This window comes from Dipteris shenzhenensis, chromosome 25 (assembly GCF_047967505.1).
Source record: "Dipteris shenzhenensis isolate YYH24624 ecotype China chromosome 25, Dip_SZ_1.0, whole genome shotgun sequence".
Taxonomy (NCBI): domain Eukaryota; kingdom Viridiplantae; phylum Streptophyta; class Polypodiopsida; order Gleicheniales; family Dipteridaceae; genus Dipteris; species Dipteris shenzhenensis.
Genome location: NC_141620.1, coordinates 44,605,470 through 44,627,640, shown reverse-complemented (window position 1 = coordinate 44,627,640; position 22,171 = coordinate 44,605,470). Strand labels below are relative to the sequence as shown.

Genomic DNA, 22,171 nt, shown 5'->3' with positions numbered 1-22,171 from the left:
CATACATGATACTATCTCCTTACAACTTAAGAACCAAGCCGGTACACAGGTACAACCACTGTACCATCCTCCATTGGCCTGCCTCTACAAAAGTTATCAAAAGGAGTAGCCTTTGTAGTGATTTCATGCCAAACAGTAGAGATGGATCTTTACATACATGATACTATCTCCTTACAACTTAAGAACCAAGCCGGTACACAGGTACAACCACTGTACCATCCTCCATTGGCCTGGTCACATGTCCTCACGAACTTGCCTAGCACACCATACAACTCAAGTACAATCTCTAAGTACTTTCAATTGTCCCCCTCTGATTTGGGAAGAATCTAGACCTTGAAAAGCACCACGTCTCTTGGGTCTGTCTCGATACGTTATGCAACCTACAACATACATCCAAAAACCTTGAAATTACTAAGTTGTCTCCAGCCTCAAGCTCGAGATGAGCTTCTCTCAGGTTAAAATCCTGAGCCCACCAAGGTACAAAAGTACTCCTGTCTGTAGATGCCTCTGGTCCTCCCCAAGAAGTCTTCATCATTAGTATCACTTGTAAGAAACAACTCATAGAATTATAACCAATTAGGTCCACCAACTGACAAAAAACTTTAAGTGCCTTTGTTAAGAAATCTCCTCCTACATTGGTCTACAAGGTTTTTACCCTCCAACCTAACAAGCATTGAGTGCCAAGCATTGGTCTGCAAGGTTTAAACCCTCCAACCTAACAAGCATTGAGTGCCAAGCATGCTATTGCAATATTATAATCATCATATAAATACAGTTGGATTACAAATCCATGGTCTTTAGTTTGTTGCTTGCTGTCAAAACAAGCCAAGTACCTAAATGAAGTACTCCCATCAGCACATCTGTGTTCTGGAGGCTCCAGTCAGTGCAAGTTACCAACCCAACATCCATCTCAGAGTGGTCTATCCTCTATGACGGATACAGTCTTGTCCTTAGCATGCTGTAAGTAACATATACTGTCATCATCTATGAGGGAATCTGGATTTTATGACCATTGCTCTATGCTGGAAATGAGCATTGCCACCATCCTCAAGCAACCTCTGCCTTGCTCGTCCTAGATCAACAGAAATCAATGACTTTGATCTTTCTCTAGCTATGAAGGTTGTCACTAACCTGTTGAAGGTTCTTGGCAATTTACTTAGCACGAGAGTGGCCAACTGATTGTTATCCACCTTCTGATCTACAACGTCCAATTGATCCTTTAAGACTCAACCATGACTAGATGATCACTCACCTGGTCACCTTCTTCCATGTTCATGCTATGGCCAACCTAGGGGACCAAAACATAATGATTATAGTGTTAAGCTCTGCATGTAGTGTACTGTTCTTCCTATTAGTGTTAGCTAGACCGGGTAATACTCCAGGAGAAAGGACCAAATGTCATGTTAGGGCAAAGCTACAATTGTCATCATAGCTAGTAGTATAAGTAATCATCCGAGTGTCCCATGGCTATTTGGAGCACCATCTCAAGAACCAAGGAGCATCCGCACAAGGGGCATGGTAGTGTACCTTTGATGCGATTGTGTTTTCGCTAGTTGATGAGTCCATGTGCAAAGACTTCATTTCGTCCTATGGCAGGACTTCGTATACATTCTTCTTTCTCGGTGCTAGGCAGGTACTAACCCCCCTGTGTTGTCAGCTTATCTTGGACTCCTTCTGGTGCATCTTCTATCTAAGGTTTCCTCTAGTATTTGCAGTCATCTTAAAGCTTTTCCGGCTCCCACAGAATCCACATGCAGAGATCATAAGTGTTCCGATGTGATCAATGGCTGTTGTAGTATATAGAGATCATCCAAGATCATCTAGTGGACCTGCGGACACGATCACCTCTTGGTCCCGGTCAGCGATGGACATGGTCACGAGGATGACATGGTCACATGGAGGACATGGTCACATCGTCACATGGAGACATGGTCACGAGGATGATATGGTCACAGGGAGGACATGGTCACATGGATGACATAGTCACATGGAGGACATGGTCACATGGATGACATAGCCACACAGAGGACATGGTCAAGGGAAGGACATGGTCACTTAGCACCCAAGCACATGGCCATGCGTTAAGGGTCTTTATTTCACACAGTCCACCTTCTGACTGTCAGATGCTCCTTGTGAGAGACGGGGTGGTGTATAGGTGGCGCACATGGACTAGTTACGATGCACCAACTCGGCAGAAGCTGGCCGTTGTGCAGAAGATATGAAGAGATGGAGCGGCGGGATGGCTAAGGATGAGGGGACAATCAATAGGAAGAAGGAAGGAGATTTCTTGCTAGGGAAGGTGAGAGAGAGAGAGAGAGAGAGAGAGAGAGAGAGGGAGAGAGAGACGCTGGAGCTACAAGCTCACCTATTATATTATTGCTATCTTGGATAAGTGATCTCTAGTCCATCTCTGAGGCGGATTGGTGTACGTGTTCCATTCATATATGCATCCGGTTCGCATTGTACCCTCTATGTCTACTGTTTCCCTGCATTGTCACTCATGAGTGTTGTTCTTTCCCTTGTCTCCTATCTCCTCTTAGAGCTTGTTCTTTTGGTTCCGATTCACAGCACTCCCTAGCACCTCCTATGTCACCACGTGTGATCCTGCGTAGTGTAGTGTGCTATCATAGATCCACGCACCACCTAGTCCTCTCTTCTCACATTAGTGGCTTAGGCCTCCGGTAACACCTTTGGAAGTGACATAACTCCCCTTCAGACAGTTTTGCCGATCACAGTAGGACACTGTTGGTGTTGAATAGCAAAAAGTGAAGTGGTGTTTTAGGGCCTTAGGAGAGAGATCTTAGGCCGAGTAGTTCTGACACCCTTGAGGGAGCGAGTGAGAGAACGAGAAGGTACTTAAGAAGAGTGGAGAGAAGGCCCCCTGCAGATCAAATATAATATAAGAAGCATTACGTGTGACGGAAGTTGGAGAAGTCTTCCAGCTAAGCACAAAGTGAACCCATCATCGCAATCACCAGAGTGAGCAACTTCATCGAAGCTCTCATTAACTTGGACTGGCAAGATTCGTGGTGGTCTACTGATCGGGACTCTGAAGGGGAAGAAGAAGTGCAAAGTGGTGAACAAGTGAAAGACAAAGGCATTAAGGATGAGGTTTCATCCAAAGCTCGTACAATTCAAGACAACATCATCTCCCCTCTCGCAACTATGTCTTCATCAATTGCATCAGCTTGGCCACCGCGTCAGCATCCGGATTGACACAGCAGACCGACCAAGGTGCTATGCAGTCCCTTATGCACAACCCCGGTTTCCTCCCCACTCTAGCATTTACATCCATGGCACCTCTTGGTTCTCAATCTGCTCCCCGGTCATGTCCCTACCTTCCATGAATGTTTCACGTTCTCCTTCCGCTGCATTGTCCTTTCCACTATCCCTGTCCTTTTGTAACGCTGAGCTCACACTGAAGTTGTTCGCGTAAGGTCTCTTTCCAAAATAGAGCTCCTTGTTCTGGAATCCTCCCCCTTGCCCACAGCACTTGCCATGTGGCCTTCCCAATTGTTGCCATGTGTCCCACAAGAGACCTTAGCATACGAGTCCTCTCTTGGACTTCTTTTGCACCTTCTCAATTATTTCCTAGGCCTAGGTGTGAGCCTAGACCCAAGCTCTCTAGGCCCTGCTCCGCAAGTGCTATCGCCCTCTGGTTTCTCGCCTCACCATAATCAAGCCTTAGGCTTTCGCGATTATGGCTGACATAACATTCCCTTTCCCTTAAGAATGGTTTACATCCTCGAAAACAAAATTGGGAAACCTCCTTTGGAGATTGCTTACCCTTTTCCATGTGAAACTCTCTTTAGATCTATCTTTCCACTTAACCAGACATTCTTGCCATATTGTATGTCGTGTTCTTTTTTCTTGTCTATCTAAAATTCTTTCTGGTTCATGTGGTAAAGTAGCAGGTTCAATGAGTTCAACTAGGACTTCATTTCCAATGAGATTATCATCATCTCCTAATTTTCTTTTTAGCCTACTTACATGAAAAATTGGATGTACTCTACTACATCCCTCTGGTAACGCTAATTTGTAAGCACGTTCTCCAATTCTCTTAAGTATTGTGATGGTCCACAATACCTAGGAGATAACTTCGGACATTTACCTGTCTTTAGGGATTATGAAGATTCAGGTACCTTGAGGTAGATTTTCTCATTTACTTCAAACTCCAACCTTCTACGATGAGGGTTTGCATAACTTCGTGCTCTATCCTGAGCTCTTCTTATGCTAACTTTAGCTAATTTCCTACACTTCACAGTTTCTCCAGCTCCTGTGAGCCCTCCTTCCCTCGCCATAGCCTCTACCTCCCTACTCTCCTCACCCGCCCTCGCCGCGCCTGCCTCGCCCGCCTCGCTTTTGCGCCCTCGCCTCGCCCGCCTCGCCTGCGCCCTCCCTCGCCTTGCGCCCTCGCCTCGCCTGCGCCCCCCCGCCTTGCGTCCCCCCTCGTCCTTCGCCACCGCCTTGCCCCCGCCCAGCCTCGCCACCGCCTCTCCCTTCACCTCACCACGCCCTCGCCTCGGCCCTCCGCCCTTCGCCCTCGCCTCCGCCCTCCGCCCTTTCCACGCTCTTGCCTCCGCCCTCGCCTTCGCCCCTCGCCCTCGCCTTCGCCTCGCCCTTGCATTCGCCTTCGCCCCTGCCTTCGCCCTCGCCTCTCCTCGCCCTCGCCTCGCTCGCCGATTCCTCATCCACACCCAGGCCGTCTAACTCCTCCCTTTTTGGTGGCAGCCTCTTCCTCATCGGAGTTCTCGCAGTTTGTCTTGGCGGTATGGCGGCTCCCTGCCCGGAACCGGAGGCCCAGCCGGACCCCCCCTCTCCAGAAGCCTACTGCATGATCTTGACAGAGCAACAATCGTCCCGGGTACAACAGGTTGGCAATGACTTTGCCCACACTTCAGTCTATGGTAGAGTCATTGGACACTCCCCCTCCAGACCAGCCATCAGGGATTGGCTTCAATCCATGCTTATGCTAGAGGATAGCCACATCAAGGAGGTGGCCCTTATGGGAAGGGGCATCTTCTGGCTTAAACTCTCCCCACTGCGAAAGCTGCGAGCAACCTGATTGCTGGTTCCCCCACATCGGTGGATGGAAAGATCATCATGATAGTCCCTTGGTACCGAGGATTCAGCGCAACGGACTTTGATGCTCGTTTTCGCATACCTCGCCACCCAGTGACGCTAGTATTTCCAGGCCTTGCTGCTGAGTTGCGGCCGATAGTCAGGGACCTGGGTTCCCACTTTGGCTGGGTGATGCATGACACTTTTGTCGACGCGGTCGCTGCGGCAGAAGCTCCCAGAGTCCGTGTGGCCCCGTGGGAGATCCTGCGTCCCTCCCTGCAGTGATTGAGATTGTGACAGATGCTGGCAGCATTACTCAGAGCATGGTAGTCACAGGACAGCCTGGCCAGTGCCTGAGGTGTCATGGCTTTGGGCACCTGGCTGCTGCTTGTCCGCACTTCTCCAGCTCCTCTCGGCCCCCCCCCCGCCCCTCCCCGCAGCCCCCTCCCCCTCCCTCTAGGCAGCCACGTCAGGAAGAGCAGAGGCAGCCGGAGTCCAGTCCAGAGGTGGCTGGCGGCTGGACCGAGGTCAGAAAAGAATAAGAAGCCTTCTGACAAAGGCAAGGAGGCAGAGGTTACCCAGCCGGCAGCAGCGCCTCAGAGACCTGACAGGCAGCTGCCCCAGGGTCCAGGTATGTAGCCCGCCCTCCGTAGCCTCAGGTCCCCCTCTCTCCCGATCCCCAGCTCCCCCCCACCCAGCCCCAGCCCCTACCCCAGCCGCAGTCCCCTTCTTCCGACCCGCAACATCAACCCCCGCCTCTTCCTCTTCAGCCCCCACCTCTTCCTCTTCAGCCCCAGTCCCATCCCTCCTTCGCCGCCTCTCTCAGCTCTTCCGTAGTGTCAGCTTCACCGATGGTTTCTCAGCCGCGTGAAGCCCCCACTCCCCGACCTCCGCCTCCCCCGCTAGTTGCTTCCGTGGAGTCTGTGTCACCTACCCCACAGCCTCCTTCCCCTCCCTCACCCCAGGCAGGACACCCCGAGACTGCACCACCCCTGGAGCAGCCTTCCTTGTCAGCTAGTCAGACCCCCTCAGTTGCAGATTCTGGCGGGCCTCAGCTCCAGGAGAGAGAGCTTCCTCACGACTTCTACAGGTCCGGTCCCTGGGATTACTTGGATGTGGCCAACCTCGAGACCTTCCCAGCTTGCCTCGACATCAGTATCTTCCTGCTCCGTAAAGGGGCGGATGGGAAGATCGCAGCCTTGGCCCCGAGGGATGGCCCTAACTTTGCTTTCACTTTTCTCAGCGACGGCACCGAGATTTGGACAGACGACTCGGTCTGGGAGGCTCTCAGAGAGTAGACGCACGCTCAGATCTGCTCCTGGATAGGCCCGACGAGTGGACAGCTTCTCGAGACTCAGTGGTCCGAGGGTGACGTGCGCCTGCAGTGGCGATGCGCCGCCAAGCGTTTCAGACTGATTGTGATCCTCAGGCCCCCTCTATCGTGGCCCCTCCCCCAGGATGTCAGAGCCTAGACACCATAGAAACTTCGCGCCTTTTACGGGATGACTACTTCAGAGATCTCGAGTTGGCTCGAGAAAGCGTTCGTCCATGGCACCAAAGGCCTCACGCCTTTACTAAAAGTTTTAAAGAACGGGCAGGATGACCCTGCCTCCCCCTCCAAACCCTCACAGAAGCGTTAGCGCCTTCATTCCGAACTACCAGCCTCTTCCTCGACCTCGGCCGCGAGCAGACAGTTGTTTGCAGCCTACCAGTCCTCATCATGAGCTTACACCTTGTCTCCTGGAACGTGAACGGGTTTCATTCTTCTGGCACCCGTGGTCCTAGGAAGCTCATCTTGAGACAGGAACTTCAACTAGCAGTGATTGGTCGCTTGGATATACTCCTGCTCCAGGAGCATAAGCTTCAGTGGCTCACACCCGTAGCTGCGGGAAGATCCTCCCTGGACGCTCGCACACTTATTAGGAGCCCTCGATCGGTGCACAGGGGTGGAGTGGCGGTGTTTGCACTTCCGTTTGCGAGTCGGTTGCCCAGGTAGTTTTTGGCCATGGTACGTTGATCCCAGGCCGTGCACTTTGGGTTGGCCTAGAGTTGGAGGGCTCCAAAATAGGAATCCTCAACATCTATGCACCCATAGACCTCCGACGCAGAGCCACCTTCTGGAGGACACTCACAGAGATTCTCCCAGACATGGATTCGTGGATTGTTGGAGGTGACTTCAACAATCTGGAGACTTTGGAGGACCAGCAGGGCAGAGGACCAGAGTTTACAGGTATAGCTCAGGCAGAGCAGTCCGCTTGGGACTCCTTTCTCTTCCGACAGGAGGTAGGGACAGCTGGAGAGACCCGTCCTTCCGCCGATGGCACGGGAGCTTGGACTTCTCATGGGGCTTCCGCAAGGAAGGGGGCAGACTTCTGGAGAGATTGGACAGATTTTATATCAGTGATTGGGCCATCAGCAGAGGTGGTCAGGTGGGTGTAGTGTCAGGGACGACGCTCTCCGACCACGCACCCGTGCTCTTATCACTAGACTCGGCAGCTCAGTCCCTTCCTCCCCGATCGTGTAGGATTCCTGATTCCATCTTCTCTAGGGAGGAGGTGCGCAGTAGTATCGGTAGCCTTTGGGACAGAGATTGGGGCGGGTGCGTGGATCTGGTAGAGTCAGTGGCGCAGGCTCTACAGGAGTTCAGCCAGATTTGCCAGCTCGTAGCCCTTCAGGTTCGCCAGGAGTGGTAGGGCAGAGAGAGAGCTCTTCGTAGGGACCTCGCCTCCATTCAGCGGCTCCAGCAGGCAGCTCCAGGTTCGGAGGAGCTTCGGATCCAGGCCCTTCGAGCCAGAGCCCTTCTTGAGGAGACTCTCCAGCGTCGCTCAGAGTCTTCTTATCATGCCTCTCTCTCCTACTGGGCTCGGAAGGGCGACCGGATGAGCAAAGAGTTCTTCAGGACGCATGGCCAGAGGGCAGCAGCAGGTGACCAGCTCCGGAGTCTTAGGACAGCGGAGGGGCACATCATTACGGACCAGGAAGAGGTCTTGGGGCTAGCTACCGACTTCTACAGGACTCTTTTCCAGCAGGAGCAGCTTGCCCCCCGCACTAGACGTTCCCGCGAGGAGGTGTGGAGGCACATTCCGACCCTTGTTCAACCCAGCATGCAGGCGACGTTGATGGCACCATTCACCACTGTCGAGATGCAGGAGGCCTTGATGGCCATCGATGGGCAGAAATGCCCTGGTGAGGATGGGCTTTCTAGAGCTTTCTTCACCTCTTTCTAGGATCAGATCCATCAGCCCCTCCTAGCAGCCCTCCAGAGGATTTTCAGCAGCGGTCATATGCCAAAGAGCGTCTCTTCAGGATTGATCTGCCTCATCCCGAAGGGGGGAGATCGACAAGAGATCCGTCAGTGGCGCCCGATCACTCTCCTCACCACTGCATATAGAATCCTTGCCAAGATGATCAGCGCCAAAGTTCGGCCACTACTTCCTGACCTCATTCATGACACTCAGATAGGCTTTGTCCAAGATCGCAGTATCCTGGATAATGTCTTCTCCTTCTCAGAGGCGACGGAGTGGGCTCAGCACAGTGGGTCGCACTTAGCCATCCTACTTCTCGACTTTGAGAAGGCCTACAATCGAGTGGACTGGTCCTTCGTGGAGGGTACTTTGGAGAGACTTGGATTTCCAGTGGGATGGATTCAGGGTATCTCAGCGTTATACAGGACAGCTTCCAGCAGGGTCATCATCGGTGGCAAGATGGGAGAGCGTTTTCGATTGGAGAGATCAGTGCGTCAGGGTTGCCCCCTCGCTCCTTACCTGTTTCTCTTCTTCGTCGAGGCGATGACATACTATCTTCGGGCGAGGTCGACAGGGATCCGGGGTGTTCGCCTTCCCATCAGGGAGGACACGGAGCTCCTAGACTCGGAGTATGCAGATGACACAGTGCTGTATGTTCAGGATGATGAGATGATGCTGGAGAGGGTGAGACTGGCCTTAGAGGTCTTCTGTTCGGCAGCCAGTGCGAAAATCAACTAGAACAAATCAGTTGGTTTTCTCACAAACCCTGGGGCATGCTCACAGTGGGGGAGGTTTTTGGGTTTCAGATGTGGATCCCGCAGGGGCAGACTACTAGATATCTTGGCTTTCAAGTCGGCCTGGACATCATGCCAGCTCAGTAGTTTCTCCCGGTGCTAGATTCCATACGACGGAAGCTGGCTTTCTGGAGCACTGCTAAGCTATCTCTTGCAGGTCGTGCTCTTGTAGTCAACCAGGTTCTCCTGGCCATGGCCTGGTATGTGGCCTCTTGTTGGTGCTTCTCGCGATCCTGCGTGGCACAGCTCAAGAGGATGGTCTGGAATTTCCTGTGATTTGGGGGGGATGGTCTCAGAGATACCAGAGCCATGGTAGCCTGGCAGACAGTCATTCTTTCGCAGGCTAAGGGAGGCTTGGGGGTCATTGATCCAGAGATTCATAGTCAGGCCCTGTTGGGCAAGTTAGTTATCCGCGGTTTGACCCCGGGGGGGCAAACGTGGAAGATGTTACTTCAGCAGGGGATCAGTTCTTGCATCCCGTGCCGAGGCGAAGAGTGGCTACCGTCCCTCCGGTGGATCTTCACCTCTGCACCGCTTACTCGCCCCCGCTCCCTGCTCATTCGTAGCTTCTCACGGTTTGGAGGCGACTCTGTCTCAGTCTCCTCCAGTCGCCTCCTAGCAGTCAGGAGGAGATCGACCGCCAGCCGCTCATCTGAAACGATTAGGTCAGAGATGCCTTGGGCCTTCAGCTGGGGGAGAGGTCACATATCTCGTGGGACAGCTGGATGCGGGGGCCTGCCCGGTCACTTCGAGTTTGGAGGGACACTTACAGACACTTGGAGACCGTTGCTCTAGCAGCCGCAGCCAGAGGTGTCCGTGGAGCTCAGATGAGACGCACAGAGATAGATGGCGCGATTCCTGCCGGTTGGTTGGTTCCACCCGAGTTTCAGATCCTCATGCCTGGTGATGCCCGTTGGCTTGGACAGTTCACCCCTCGTGGCATCCCACTGGTGGTTGCAGGCAGGCTGGATGACACCTCTGTATCCTTCTTCGTGGTTTTGGGGGACGGCCGACTCAGGAGAGAGGGTGTGCTCATCGACCCCCTTCTCTCGTGGTAGAGGGTTCGTGTCGTAGGCCTCGTGGGGAAGGTTTGGTGGATCGATCCTAGTATAGAGCAGGATCAGCTGCAGCTATGGCGCCTTTGGCTTTGGGAGGGGCGGGCCCTGTCAGAGCTTGATTGGGACCCAGGTGAGTGGAGATGGCCAGAGGTTGTGGCAGGCCAGGGGCCGACCCCTTTCTTCGCTTACAGCACGAAACTGAGCAGGAGAGTTCTCGGGAGAATGCAGAGCCGACCGCCCACCCAGCTGCCCAGTTGGTATTCTCAGGGTATTTCCAGGCTATTTTTGCACGCCTTTTGGAAGGCCTTGTGGGAGAGCTGGCGGCCGCAGAAGATTTCCTACTTCCTTTGGCTACTCGCCCACAAGGGTTTTCCAGTGGGGAGCTGGTTGCGGCAGATTGGTCAAGATGGACTCTGTCAGATTTGTCATGAGGACGAGGAGTCACCAAAGCACTACCTGTGGAGCTGCACTCACGCCCAAGACGTGTGGAGGTGGGCCTTCGGGATCCTTACTCGCGCAGCTCCGGAGTTAGGTTTGATCACTTGGGGCGCGTTCTGCTGGTGCAGCACCACACCTGGCTATCATTAGTTGTTCGAGGCAGGCCCGCAGGACCCTATGTTCCTTATCACACAGGGGACTTGGGGGCCGCTTGAGGGCATCCCGCAGCACTTGGCAGAGGCGGACACAGGATCTCAGGTGAGGCAGCCAGTCTGGGAGATTATTAGCAGCATCGTCAGATGACACATTTGGACTTCGCGCTGCGCGCAGATCCTCGGTGTACCTCTCTTTCGACTGCCCACAGGTCATGGCCGACATCTGGAGCGAGATTATCCACACGCTCAGAGGCCAGTGGGACCAGATCCAAGGGGATTCCCGGGCTGGCCGGGAGAAGCGGAGATGCTTCCTTCGAGATTGGGATACGCAGGGCCTCTTCTTCGAGCATACTTCTCAGGGCCTTCAGTGGCGCTATTCACCGCCTCTTTGGCTGTTTATCCACACCTGCCTGATCCCTCCGTGAGAGAGAGCTTTTTGTTTCCACTTAGGGCTGCGTCCGATTTGTGAATGCAGCCCCGTCAGCTGCAAAACTGACTTTTATGTATCTTGTTATTTCGAAGTAATATAATCAGCACTGTTTTTTCGGGGAAAAAAAAACTTTAGCTAATTTAAGCATTTGATTCATATCTTCAAGAAAGTCTTTGGCTGCTTGAACCTTATCTTTTTCGAGTCCCACTGCCATTGGGGCTCTTGGTTGAAATCCATACATCATCATGAACGGACTAAAACCTGTAGCTGAATGTTTGGCACTATTATATGCAAATTCTAATATGGGCAAATACTGTTCCCAATTAGTTTGCCGTTTACTTACATATACTCGAAGCCTATCCTCAATGATCTGATTGACCCTTTCAGTTTGGCCATCACTCTGTGGATGATCCGCGGTGCTCATATTTAATGAAGTTTCTAACCTCATAAACACAGCCCTCCAAAAGTGGTTGTTTTAATTTGCTATCCTGGCCACTAACAATACCGGCTGGTAGCCCATACAATTTATAAATATGCTCCATAAATAGCCAGGCTAATTTTGGAGTTTAACCTCTTCATTGATAGGAATAAAATGAGCCATCTTGATCAACCAATCCACAATTACCCACACAGATTTGTGCTGCCTCTGTGTCTTAGGTAATCCCACAATAAAATCCATGGAGATGCTTTCCCTTGAGTAATCACTGGCATCCAACTTGTGTTCCTGGATAAAAAGGATATCAATAGCACCTCCAGTGACACCTGGATGAAGCTGATTCAAGATTAGTTGCCTACGGCGACAGTGTGGAACTCCGCCTAGGCCCTGTATGTTCCAGTTGACTATCCTCATTGACAAGAGGATGCTGGGTGGAAAGGCTTACCCGACCTAGTAGAGGAGACCAGCTTCCCCTAGGCCGAAACACTCCTGCTAAGGGTAGGAAACTCAACAGGTGAAAGGATCCCCACACCTGCTGAGGGGAAGGCCCTATCAAAAGGAATCCCAATGACCGGGACCCCTAAGGTGGAGGGCACAAACTCATCATCATCCATGAAAGTCGCCAAATCTGCCAGTGCCGAAAAAGAGTTCATAAGAAGCAGGTCTGGCTGAGGAGTGCGAAGAAGACCTGCACTTGTGGAAGATGGAGGAGAAGGACCTGCCAGGCCTCTATTAGCAGAACTAGAGTTGGGGGCTGAGGAGGCCTGTGGCTGGTGGGCTGAAGAGGGGAATCTGGAGTCCTCATCTGTACATACATTCCCTCGGTCATCCTAACTATGGCAGGAACAGTCTGTGGGGAAGAAGTATCGGTAGCCCCCTCATGATCAGAAACCAAAGTGCTTTGAGAAATGTACACCCCTCCGCAGCCTTCCCCCACCCCCTTCTACCTGCAACCTACCTCATTCTACCCCTCGCAGCCTTCCCCCGCCCCCTTCTCCCCCCTGCAGCCTACCCTCGCTCTTCTCTTCCCCCCCGCAGCCCCCCCTGCCTCCTCTCCTCCTCTTCCCCTCTCTCCTACCCTCTCCTGTTCTCCTTCCTCCAGCGCCCATCTTCCAGGGCATCCTGGGTAGCAGTTTCACGGACGGAGCTTTGTCAGTGTTTGAATCAGCCTTTTCACATCGATTGGCGAATGGATCCCCATTTAGCCAATCTTCGTCCACTTCCACCGGCCGCGAGAACTGTCATTTTGTCAGAAGACAAGTTGCAGCAGCTCAAGAAAGATGCGGAACTAGAGGGCTCCACATCACTTTTCGCCCGCATCTTTGGGTCACACCCTTCCAAGAGTAAAACTCAATTGGCATTCGGCTAAGGGAGTCTGCTACCACATTGAACTTTCCCTTCCAATATGTCAATTGTATATTAAACTCTTGCATTAATTCATCCCATCTAGCTTTCTACCCTTAAAGCTCTGACTGATTGCAAATCCATTTAATGCTTTTTTGATCAAAGATGATCTCGAATTTGGCACCATACAAATAGTGCCTCCACTTCTTCAAAGCATAATCTATGGGATACTGTTCCTTCTCATATGCTGCGTAATTCCGTTGGGCACGATCTAACTTTTTGTTTTCAAAAGCCACTAGTTGACCTTTTTGTAAAAGTACCGCCCCAATAGTAAAATCACTGGCATCTATTTCAACCATGAATGGTTCACTAGGATCCACTATTTTTAAGACAGGAGCTGCTACTATAGCTACTTTTAATTTTTTAAAACTTCTCTTTTGAGGTTCATCCCATGTGAAGGTGCTTCCCTTCCCCTTAAGCTGGTCTGTCATCGGAATAACAATCTTAGCATAATCTTGGATGAATCTCCTATAGAATCCAGACAAACCCAAGAATATCTGTAATTCTTCTAGGTTTGTAGGATGTGGCCATTCCAATATGGCCCTTACTTTTTCAAGATCCATACGAACCCCTTCTTGGGATATTATATGTCCCAAGTACTTTAGTTCTTTTGTAAATAATTGACATTTTGATTCTTTAGTAAAAAGTGAGTTATCTCTAAGCAGTTGGAACACTTTTCGTAAATGTTTCAAATGCTTTTTTCTGGTTTTACTATAAATAAGGATATCATCTAAAAATACTACAGCAAATTTTCCTAAATATGGTCTTGAGACACTATTCATAAGTGTCATGAAAGTTGTTGGAGCATTTGTTAATCCAAATGGCATTACTTTAAACTAATAATATCCATACCTAGTATGAAATGATATTTTAGGGACATCCTCTTCTCTAATTCATACTTGGTGATATCTTGATCTTAAATCAATTTTAGTAAAATATTTTGCCCCTGAAATTGATCAAAGAGCTCATCAATGAGCTCTTTAGTTCATACTTGGTGATGTCTTGATCGTAAATCAATTTTAGTAAAATACTTTGCCCCTTGTAATTGATCAAAGAGCTCATCAATGCGAGGCATAGGATACTTATTTTTTATGGTGATTTTATTTAATGCTCGGTAATCTGTGCATAAACTCATAGTACCATCCTTTTTATCTACTAGTAAAACTGGCGCAGACCGAGATGAGCTACTTGGTTGAATTTTGTCCTTCTTAAGGTATCCAATTAATTGTCTTTCGACCTCAAGTTTCTCCATTTGACTAAGCCTATATGGAGGTTTACAAATAGGGGTAGATCAGGAATTAAGTCTATTCTATGGTCTACTTCTCTCTCAGGGGGTAAACCATCAAGCAAATCAGACAAAAACACATCTTTAAATTCAAACATCAAATCATTGAAAGAAGATTTATACTTTCTAACATTGTAAAAAACAAGATTACTTCTTTCCGATGTAGAAGACATAAAATCACTAATAAAAGTAAGTTCACAAAGATATACCTTGCATTCTTCTTGGTGTAGCAGTTGTTCCAATTCCATTGAACAAATAAGGAGAGTTGGGTACATCATGTGTTGGAATATGAAGCCAAAGTGAGTCTAAAATGAGTCCAAAGTCAAAGAAGAAAAAGAGACTCTGGTGAGAGCTGCTGCTCCTCCCCGTTCCCCTGCTGCTCCCCCTCCCTCAGCCCGTCTCTCTCCCCCCTCAGCCTGTCCCTTGCCCCTCCCTGCTGCTCCCCCCCCTCCCCCCCTGCTGCTCCGCCCCCTCCCCCTGCCTGTCCCTCGCTCCCTCCCCCTGCCCTTCCGCCCCCTCTCCCTGCTTCCGCCCCCTCCCCCCTGCTGCTCCGCCCCCTCTCCCTGCCTCCGCCCCCTCCCCCCTGCTGCTCCCCCCCTCCCCCCTGCCTCTGCCCCTTCCCCCCTGCTGCTCCGCCCCCTCTCCCTGCCTCCGCCCCCTTCCCCTTGCTGTTCCACCCCTTCCCCCTGTCCCGCCCCCTCCCTTGCTTGCCCCTCGCCTCCCCCCTGCTGTCCCGCCCCCTCCCTGCTTGCTCTCCCGCCCCCTCTCTTCCTCTCACTCCTCCCTTTCTTCTCCTCTCCTTTCCCCTCCCTCCCTCTCAGCTTGCCCCTCTCCCCTCTCAGCCCCAGCCCCTCTCCTCCTTCCCTCCCCTTCCCCCCTGCTTCCTCCTTGCCTCCTTTCCCCTCCCTTGCCCCCCGCAGCTTTTTTGAAACGGAAGGAGCTTTTATTCTATTCGAGTCGGCCTCCTCACCTTGATTGGCGATGGATACCCCGTCAGCCAATCCTACTCCATCTCCACCGGCCGCGAAAACTATCACTTTCTCTAAAGACGAGTTGCAGAAGCTCAAGAAGGATGTAGAGATTGAGTGCTCTACCACATTGCTAGCACGCATCTTCGGGTCTCACCCTTCCAGATCCCAAGCCAGAGACTGGATGCTTGCAGCTCTCCCCCCAGACCTCACTCCTCGATTGGTAGATGTTCGCCTTCTGGGACGAGGTTTTTTCCAGGTTGTTTTTGACACTCCAGAGGCTGCGAGCACTGTGCTCAAGGCCGATTTTTTACACCTGGGACACAGGAAGATCTTCTTTGAAGCCTTTCACCTTGGTTTCGACCCAGTAGAGGCAGATAAGAAAATCTTCTTGCTCTTCATCAAGTTCCCCGGGCTTCCCCAGGTTTACCATCGACTTCTTTCTGTTATTGGGGAGCATTTTGGCGCAGTTGCTGAGATCCCACCCCTCCCTGGGTTGCCATTGACTGCAGCAGAGGCAACCAAGGCTGATGGGGTTCCTAGAGTTAGGGTCCTTTGCAAGGATCCTAACCTTAAGATGGACCACGTCATGATCCAGCGCCCGGATGGTTCCTTTTTTCGCCAGAGAGTGGAGATTTCAGGCAGGCAGGACCAGTGCAGGATTTGCAAGACCTCGGGACACTTTGCCAGGGATTGTCCCAGGAAGAAGAAAAGGCCTAAGAAGCCCTCTGGTACAGCTACCGCCTCAGGGCATTGACAGGGGGGACAGGGGGGGGGATTAGACCCGGCACTTGCCCCTCGACCTCGACGGAGGGGTGGTACAGGTCCAGCTCCTGCTCCTCGTTCTTCACGTGGCGGTCCTGCTCAGTCAGGTGGTGGTACAGGTCCAATACCTATTCCTCGGCCTCGTCAAGGGGGTGGTACAGGTCCTTCACCTGCTCCTCGACCCCCACCTCCCTCAGGCACACGCGACGCTTTACAGTGGGTTCCAGTACGTGTGCAGGTCCCTCCTTCAGTTCACGAGGGTACCTTAGTAGACTCTGCTTCACCTCGAGCTGTCCTTCCTGTCTCACCTTGCACAGTCCGAGACGCTGAAGCTTCGACCTCCTCCCCAGTTGCAGCTTCTTCCTTAAATCCAGCACTGCCAGATGTTCCTCTTGAGGACGGAGAGATCTCCGCGGCTGGGCAGACACCGGGTAGAGAGCATTCCTCACTCCTTCCCTTGGATAGGGGGAAGGGGATAGCTTACACTGTTGATCCTCTTCCCTCACAAGGAATCCTTCGTACTCCGGTGTCTGGATTGCTCCACAGGAACTCGTTTTCAGCCTTGGCAGAGAGTTCAGATTTCCCAGAGGAGGAGTTTGTGCCCGCTACTTTTGGGGAGCCAGTGGTTGGGTTTCCTATTGACAGGGCTTCTTCTTCAGGTGCCAGGATTCTTTCCCCTATTGACCTTCCTCCACTGGGTTCCTTCCCTCCTTCCTCGAGCAGGAGGTCTTCCCCTGTTGAGGGGTTTGTTTCCGCCACTAGGTCGGGTAAGGTGTTCCACTCTACATCCTCCCGTCAATGAGGATTATCAGTTGGAACATACAGGGCCTAGGTGGCGTCCCACATTGCCGCCGTAGACAGCTGATCCGGGATCAGCTTCATCCAGGTGTTACTGGGGGTCCCATTGATATATTATTTATTCAAGAGCACAAGCTGGATTATAGAGATTGTGCCAAGTCAGGCAAGTTGCTTTCAGGACATACTTTTTGGTCGCCTGCATTGGGCACTAGGGGAGGCACTTCTATTTCAGTTTCGCAATCAGTTCTCCCCTTAGTTGTTGGGCACGGAGTCAGTATCCCCTCTAGAGCTCAGTGGATTATTCTTTTGATTGGAGGGCGTAAGGTTGGCTTCCTTAACCTATATGCCTCCAACATTAGAGAGGAACGTGTCCTTATGTGGAAGACTTTGCTCTCCTGGGCCCCCATTGTGGATTCTTGGGTGATTGGAGGTGACTTTAACATGGTCGAGTTACCTCCAGACAAAAAAGGGGGTAGAGAAGGCGGACTTCACTCTTTGGAGAGAGCAGCTTGGGATGCCTTCCTTTTCCATTTCTGTGGCAGAGATACTTGGTGTGATGATGCCTTTCTTATTCAGCCACAGTCCCTCCTGTTCTCTTGGTCGAACAGGAGGCAACAGATGCCTATTCATGCACGCATTGACAGATTTTATGTAGATGACTGGGCACTAGATAGAGGTGGATCGGTATGCATTGCTGCGGGGGTTTCCACCTCAGACCATTTCCCTGTTGTTCTGGCTATCTCAGAGCCTCACTTGAGAGGCCGATCTGCCAGCATCAGGATTCCAGATGCCTTTTACACAGAGGAGGACCTTACAGAGGCAGCCCTACGGATATGGTTTGCTCATGTCCAGGGTGGGCAGCCACATCCTTCACATTTAGCCGCTGCCCTCTCTGGTATTAGCGACTTTTATTGCTCAGTTGCTTCTACCAGGAGACGAGATATTCTCAGACGTGAGATTGGTGTTCGCCAACAGTTAGCAGCTTTGCAGAGGGAAGAGCAGAATCGGCCTTCAGATGCTTGGATTCAGGAGCGCCTTGCTGCAGCGAGGGCTCATCTCTGCAGTTATTGCTTGATCAGAGAGCAGAGTATGCCTTTCATGCACGGGAGTCCTTCTGGATTCAGATGCGTGGTAGAGTCAATAAACACTTTTTCTCTACTCTTGGCCCTAGACATAGTAGAGAGAGTGTATCTTAGCTTATTGACTCACATGGGGTTTTACAGACAGAGCCAGATGACGTCTTACGCATAGCTTCAGATTTCTATGCCACCCTCCTTACTGCTGATCCTGAGACACACGATATAGAGGATGCTAAACAGGCTATTTGGCAGAGTATCCCAGTGTTGGTGAATCCGGATATGCATGTTCTACTTGACGCACCTTTCACCAACACAGAGTTCAGGACTGCACTTTCAGCCCTTCACAAGGGCAAGTGCCCAGGTTTAGATGGCCTCACCCCGTCTTTTTTCATTGCATTTTGGGATATGATTGGAGACTATATTACTTCAGCCATGCAAGCCATTTGGGACTCTGGCGAGATGCCTGAATCGCTTACAGAGGGCCTCATCCACCTTATCCCAAAAGGAGGTAGCAGAAATTTATTGTCCCAGTGGAGGCCTATCACACTTCTAGGGACTTGTTACAAGATTCTGGCCAAGGCTATCAGCCTCCGATTGCAGCCACTTCTCCCTGATCTTATTCATGACACTCAGACGGGATTTGTGCATGGCAGAAGTATTTTTGATAACATTTTTTCTTTCTGGGAAGCTTCAGAGTGGGCCATGCAGAGTGGCCAGAATCTTGCCATTCTACTGTTGGATTTTGAAAAAGCTTATGACAGAGTAGATTGGAGTTTTTTGGAGGGCACCCTTCTACGCTTTGGATTCACTGATGTTTGGATCAGAGGTGTTTCCTCTTTGTACAGATCAGCCCATAGCCAGGTACTTATTGGTGGGGTAAAGGGTGAGAGATTTCAGATTTCGAGATCAGTCCGTCAGGGATGCCCCCTTGCTCCTTTCCTTTTTTTATTCGTGGCCGAAGCTATGAGCATCTATGTTAGATCTCAAGCTGACATCTTTGGGCTGAGACTTCCTATCAGAAGAGAAGAGGAGCTGCTTGACAGTGAGTTGGCTGATGACACAGCGATTTATTTGGATGCCTCTCCACAGACATTGACTTCTTTCAGGACAGCATTGGATTTATTTTGCTTGGCGGCAGGGGCGCAGATAAATTGGCATAAATCCAATGGCTTTTGGATCAGTGATGAGGACACTCCAGTTTGGGGGCTTGACATAGGGTTCACTTGGGTTCAGAGGGGTGTGCCTATCAGGTATTTGGGCTGCCAGGTCGGCTTGGGTATTTCTACCACGCAGCAGTTTGCTCCCGTGTTGGAGAGCATCAGAAGGAAGCTTCTCTTTTGGAGCTCAGCCAAGCTGGATCTTGCCTCTAGAGTTGTGGTGGTCAACCAGGTCCTCTTGGCCACTGCCTGGTTTATTTGTTCATGTTGGTGCCATTCTAGGGACTGCATCATTCAGCTCAGAAGACCGATTAGGAACTTTCTCTAGAGTGGGCTTGATGGCACAGCAGATGCCTTAGCCAGAGTGGCTTGGGAGACCCTCATCCTCCCTACACAGGATGGGGGTCTCAATATTATTGATCCAGATTTACAGTGCAGAGCCTTACTTTGCAAGATAGTGGTGCGAGGACTTATGCCAGGACAGGAACCGTGGAAGGACTTTCTTATCAGCAGCATACAGAGGTGCACACCTTCCTCAGGAGGAGACTGGATGAGCAGTGTTAGATGGATCTTCACCTCAGCACACCTCAGATCACCTTCATCCCCTCTCATGGTTGCCATTCTGAAAGCTTGGGCTAGTTTCAGAAGCTCTCTTCGGAGGATTCCTCCTTCCTCCCGGGAAGAGATTGATAGGCAGCCCATCATGTGGAACGACAGTATTTTAGATGATCGTGGCAGACCACTGGGTGCCTCACTCTACATGCAGTGGGCCAGGTGGGAGAGGGGACCTGCTTCTTCTTTGGGATCTTGGAAAGCTTTCCGTAGGCTTCCAGAGGAAACCAAGTCAAGGTTGACAGGACATCTCAGAGGGAGTGCAGGGAGGATCTTGCAGATTGAGACAACCCTTCCAGAGGCTTGGATAGACACAGATGATATGCCTCTCACTTCCTCCACTTGGGCAGGTACTTTCTCGAGAGGCGGGGTTCCACTTCAGGTCTTAGCCTTCCGAGATGCACAGGAGGATGCTTTGGTTTTCAGTGTCCAGGATGGTGGCAGATTGCTCAGATCTATAGATGATATCTTGCTTGAGTCTGCTTTTCAGCCTATCAGGGTCGTAGGCCTTTTGATGCAGGGATCAGATTCAGAGTGGTTCTTAGACCCTGACCCCCAGTTACTCTCCACCGGGTCTTGGAGACTTTGGCTCTATGGAGGAGTTCCCATCAGGTATTTACAGTGGGACCCCGGAGAGTGGGAGTGGATTGATGCGGGGCATCGAGAGAAGACCATCCCCTTCTTTCGTTACACGGTCAGTAATGCCAGGAGATTTCAGCTCAGTAGTAGAGGCTGGAGACCCTCCAGAGTTCCTCATTGGGAGACTTTTGGTATTACTGCGGATTAGCAGAGGTACTTCTGGAGGAGGCTCTGGAAATCCCACAGGAATAGAAAGATCACTATCTTCTTTTGGCTTTCTATTCATGGAGGGATTGCAGTGAACCTTTGGAGGTCCAGATTCAGAGCCGACCCTACTTGCCCTCGTTGCCTTTCTGCTTCGGAGTCTATTCAGCATTGCTTATGGGATTGCAGACAGGCGAGATTGATTTGGATGGGGATAGCCAGGATCTTCAGTCACTTTGCCCATTCCCCACTCTTTATGACTTGGGGCTCGGTGGCTTGGCTTTCTCTTACAGGACCTCAGGTTTTCTATGAGGGACTTGACTCCTCTCGGGCCATTTCTGTTCGACGTCATCGGGTTGAGTTCTGCTCGTTGGATGTGGTTCCACACCGTCCTTTTACAGCTGTACATGCCTCTGTGGATACTTCTTGGGAGATTATAGCGAGCATAGCAGCCTGGCATATCTGGAGAGCCAGATGCACAGAGGCTATGGAGGGTACTCAGGTTCATCCCTCGCACACATTGGCTAGTATCTGGACAGACATCGTACACACTCTGATGGCCGTATGGACGGGTATGCAGGGGGACTCCCGTGCAGCCTCAGCTAGGAGGGCTTCTTTCTTCAGGGAATGGAAGGATTCTCCTTTCTTCTCTGAATCTACTACCGGGTTGAGATGGCACTTTCAGCCTCAGCCTTGGTTTCTTTCCACCTCACTCTGAGGGGTTTTTTTATTATCCTCATGATTTCATGATGTATTCCGCTTTGAGCTTGCTCTCGCGGGTTTTTGTTCTTACTTAATAGAAGTCTTTTTCATGGAAAAAAATGAGTGTTCTAGGTGGTCTAGGTGTGGTTTTATAGTCTAGTGAGTCGTATATATGCCACGTGTCATATTGGGAGATATCCCATAGACATTGTGACTTTCTAGAGTCTAGTGGCACAGTATATAGTGTTGTACTTGTCTATTGTCTAATACATCAGTCAACATCAAGCTATCAATACATTGTGAGTATTTTGGTTATTGCCCTGCACTTGTACTTTCTTTCCTTTCCATTTTGCCTTTCATTATGCTTTCCATATTTCCATTCCATTCCTAGCTAGATACCATGTCTCTTCATATGGTATCAGAGCTACTTCCCTTCCTTCTTGCTTCCTCCATGAGGCAGAGCTGGTCGGAAAGAGAAGCTGCCCTCTTCTCTCGAAGGAGCTCCCTTTCCCTACTCCTCTCCATTGAAGGCTTCATCAACATTGGGATTCTCCTCCAACGTTTTCTTCTCCAACTTGAGCTTCTGCCACCTCTCTTCCATTTCCTTGGTGAGCTCTTCTCCTTCCCTCAGCTACAAAGATGTCCTGGAGTGGTGATGTTTATGCTGCTCTCTCTGTGACCTGCGGACGATGTGACGCTTCTATCTGGATCTGGAAGCAGAATCACGACTTTGTGTCTTCAAGAAAGTTGTAGAGGACCTTGAGTACTACAATTTTTGTTTTTAAATCATTGCAATCCTAGTTTTCTATGAAAAGATATAGCTCCTGCAAAAAGTGACAAAAATTATTCATGCGAGCAGATTTTGTTCTCGAGCTCACGGGATGATAGTTTCTAGCCTACTGTCACTATCTTGATCTCCACCTCCATCTTTTACTGCTCCAGTTGGTGCCCACGAAGCTAAGCTGAGTTGCCCACGCTTCTGCCCTTTCTGCTCAGCAAAA

The 22,171-nt window shown here is 50.8% G+C and overlaps 1 protein-coding gene across 1 annotated transcript in view; it reads right to left on the bottom strand.

Moving 5' to 3' along the window:
• The window catches only part of LOC147885929 (dynein-1-beta heavy chain, flagellar inner arm I1 complex-like), a 629,024-nt gene that overhangs the window by 46,277 nt on the left and 560,576 nt on the right, over nucleotides 1-22,171 (bottom strand). The gene's annotated exons all lie outside the window — the stretch shown is intronic.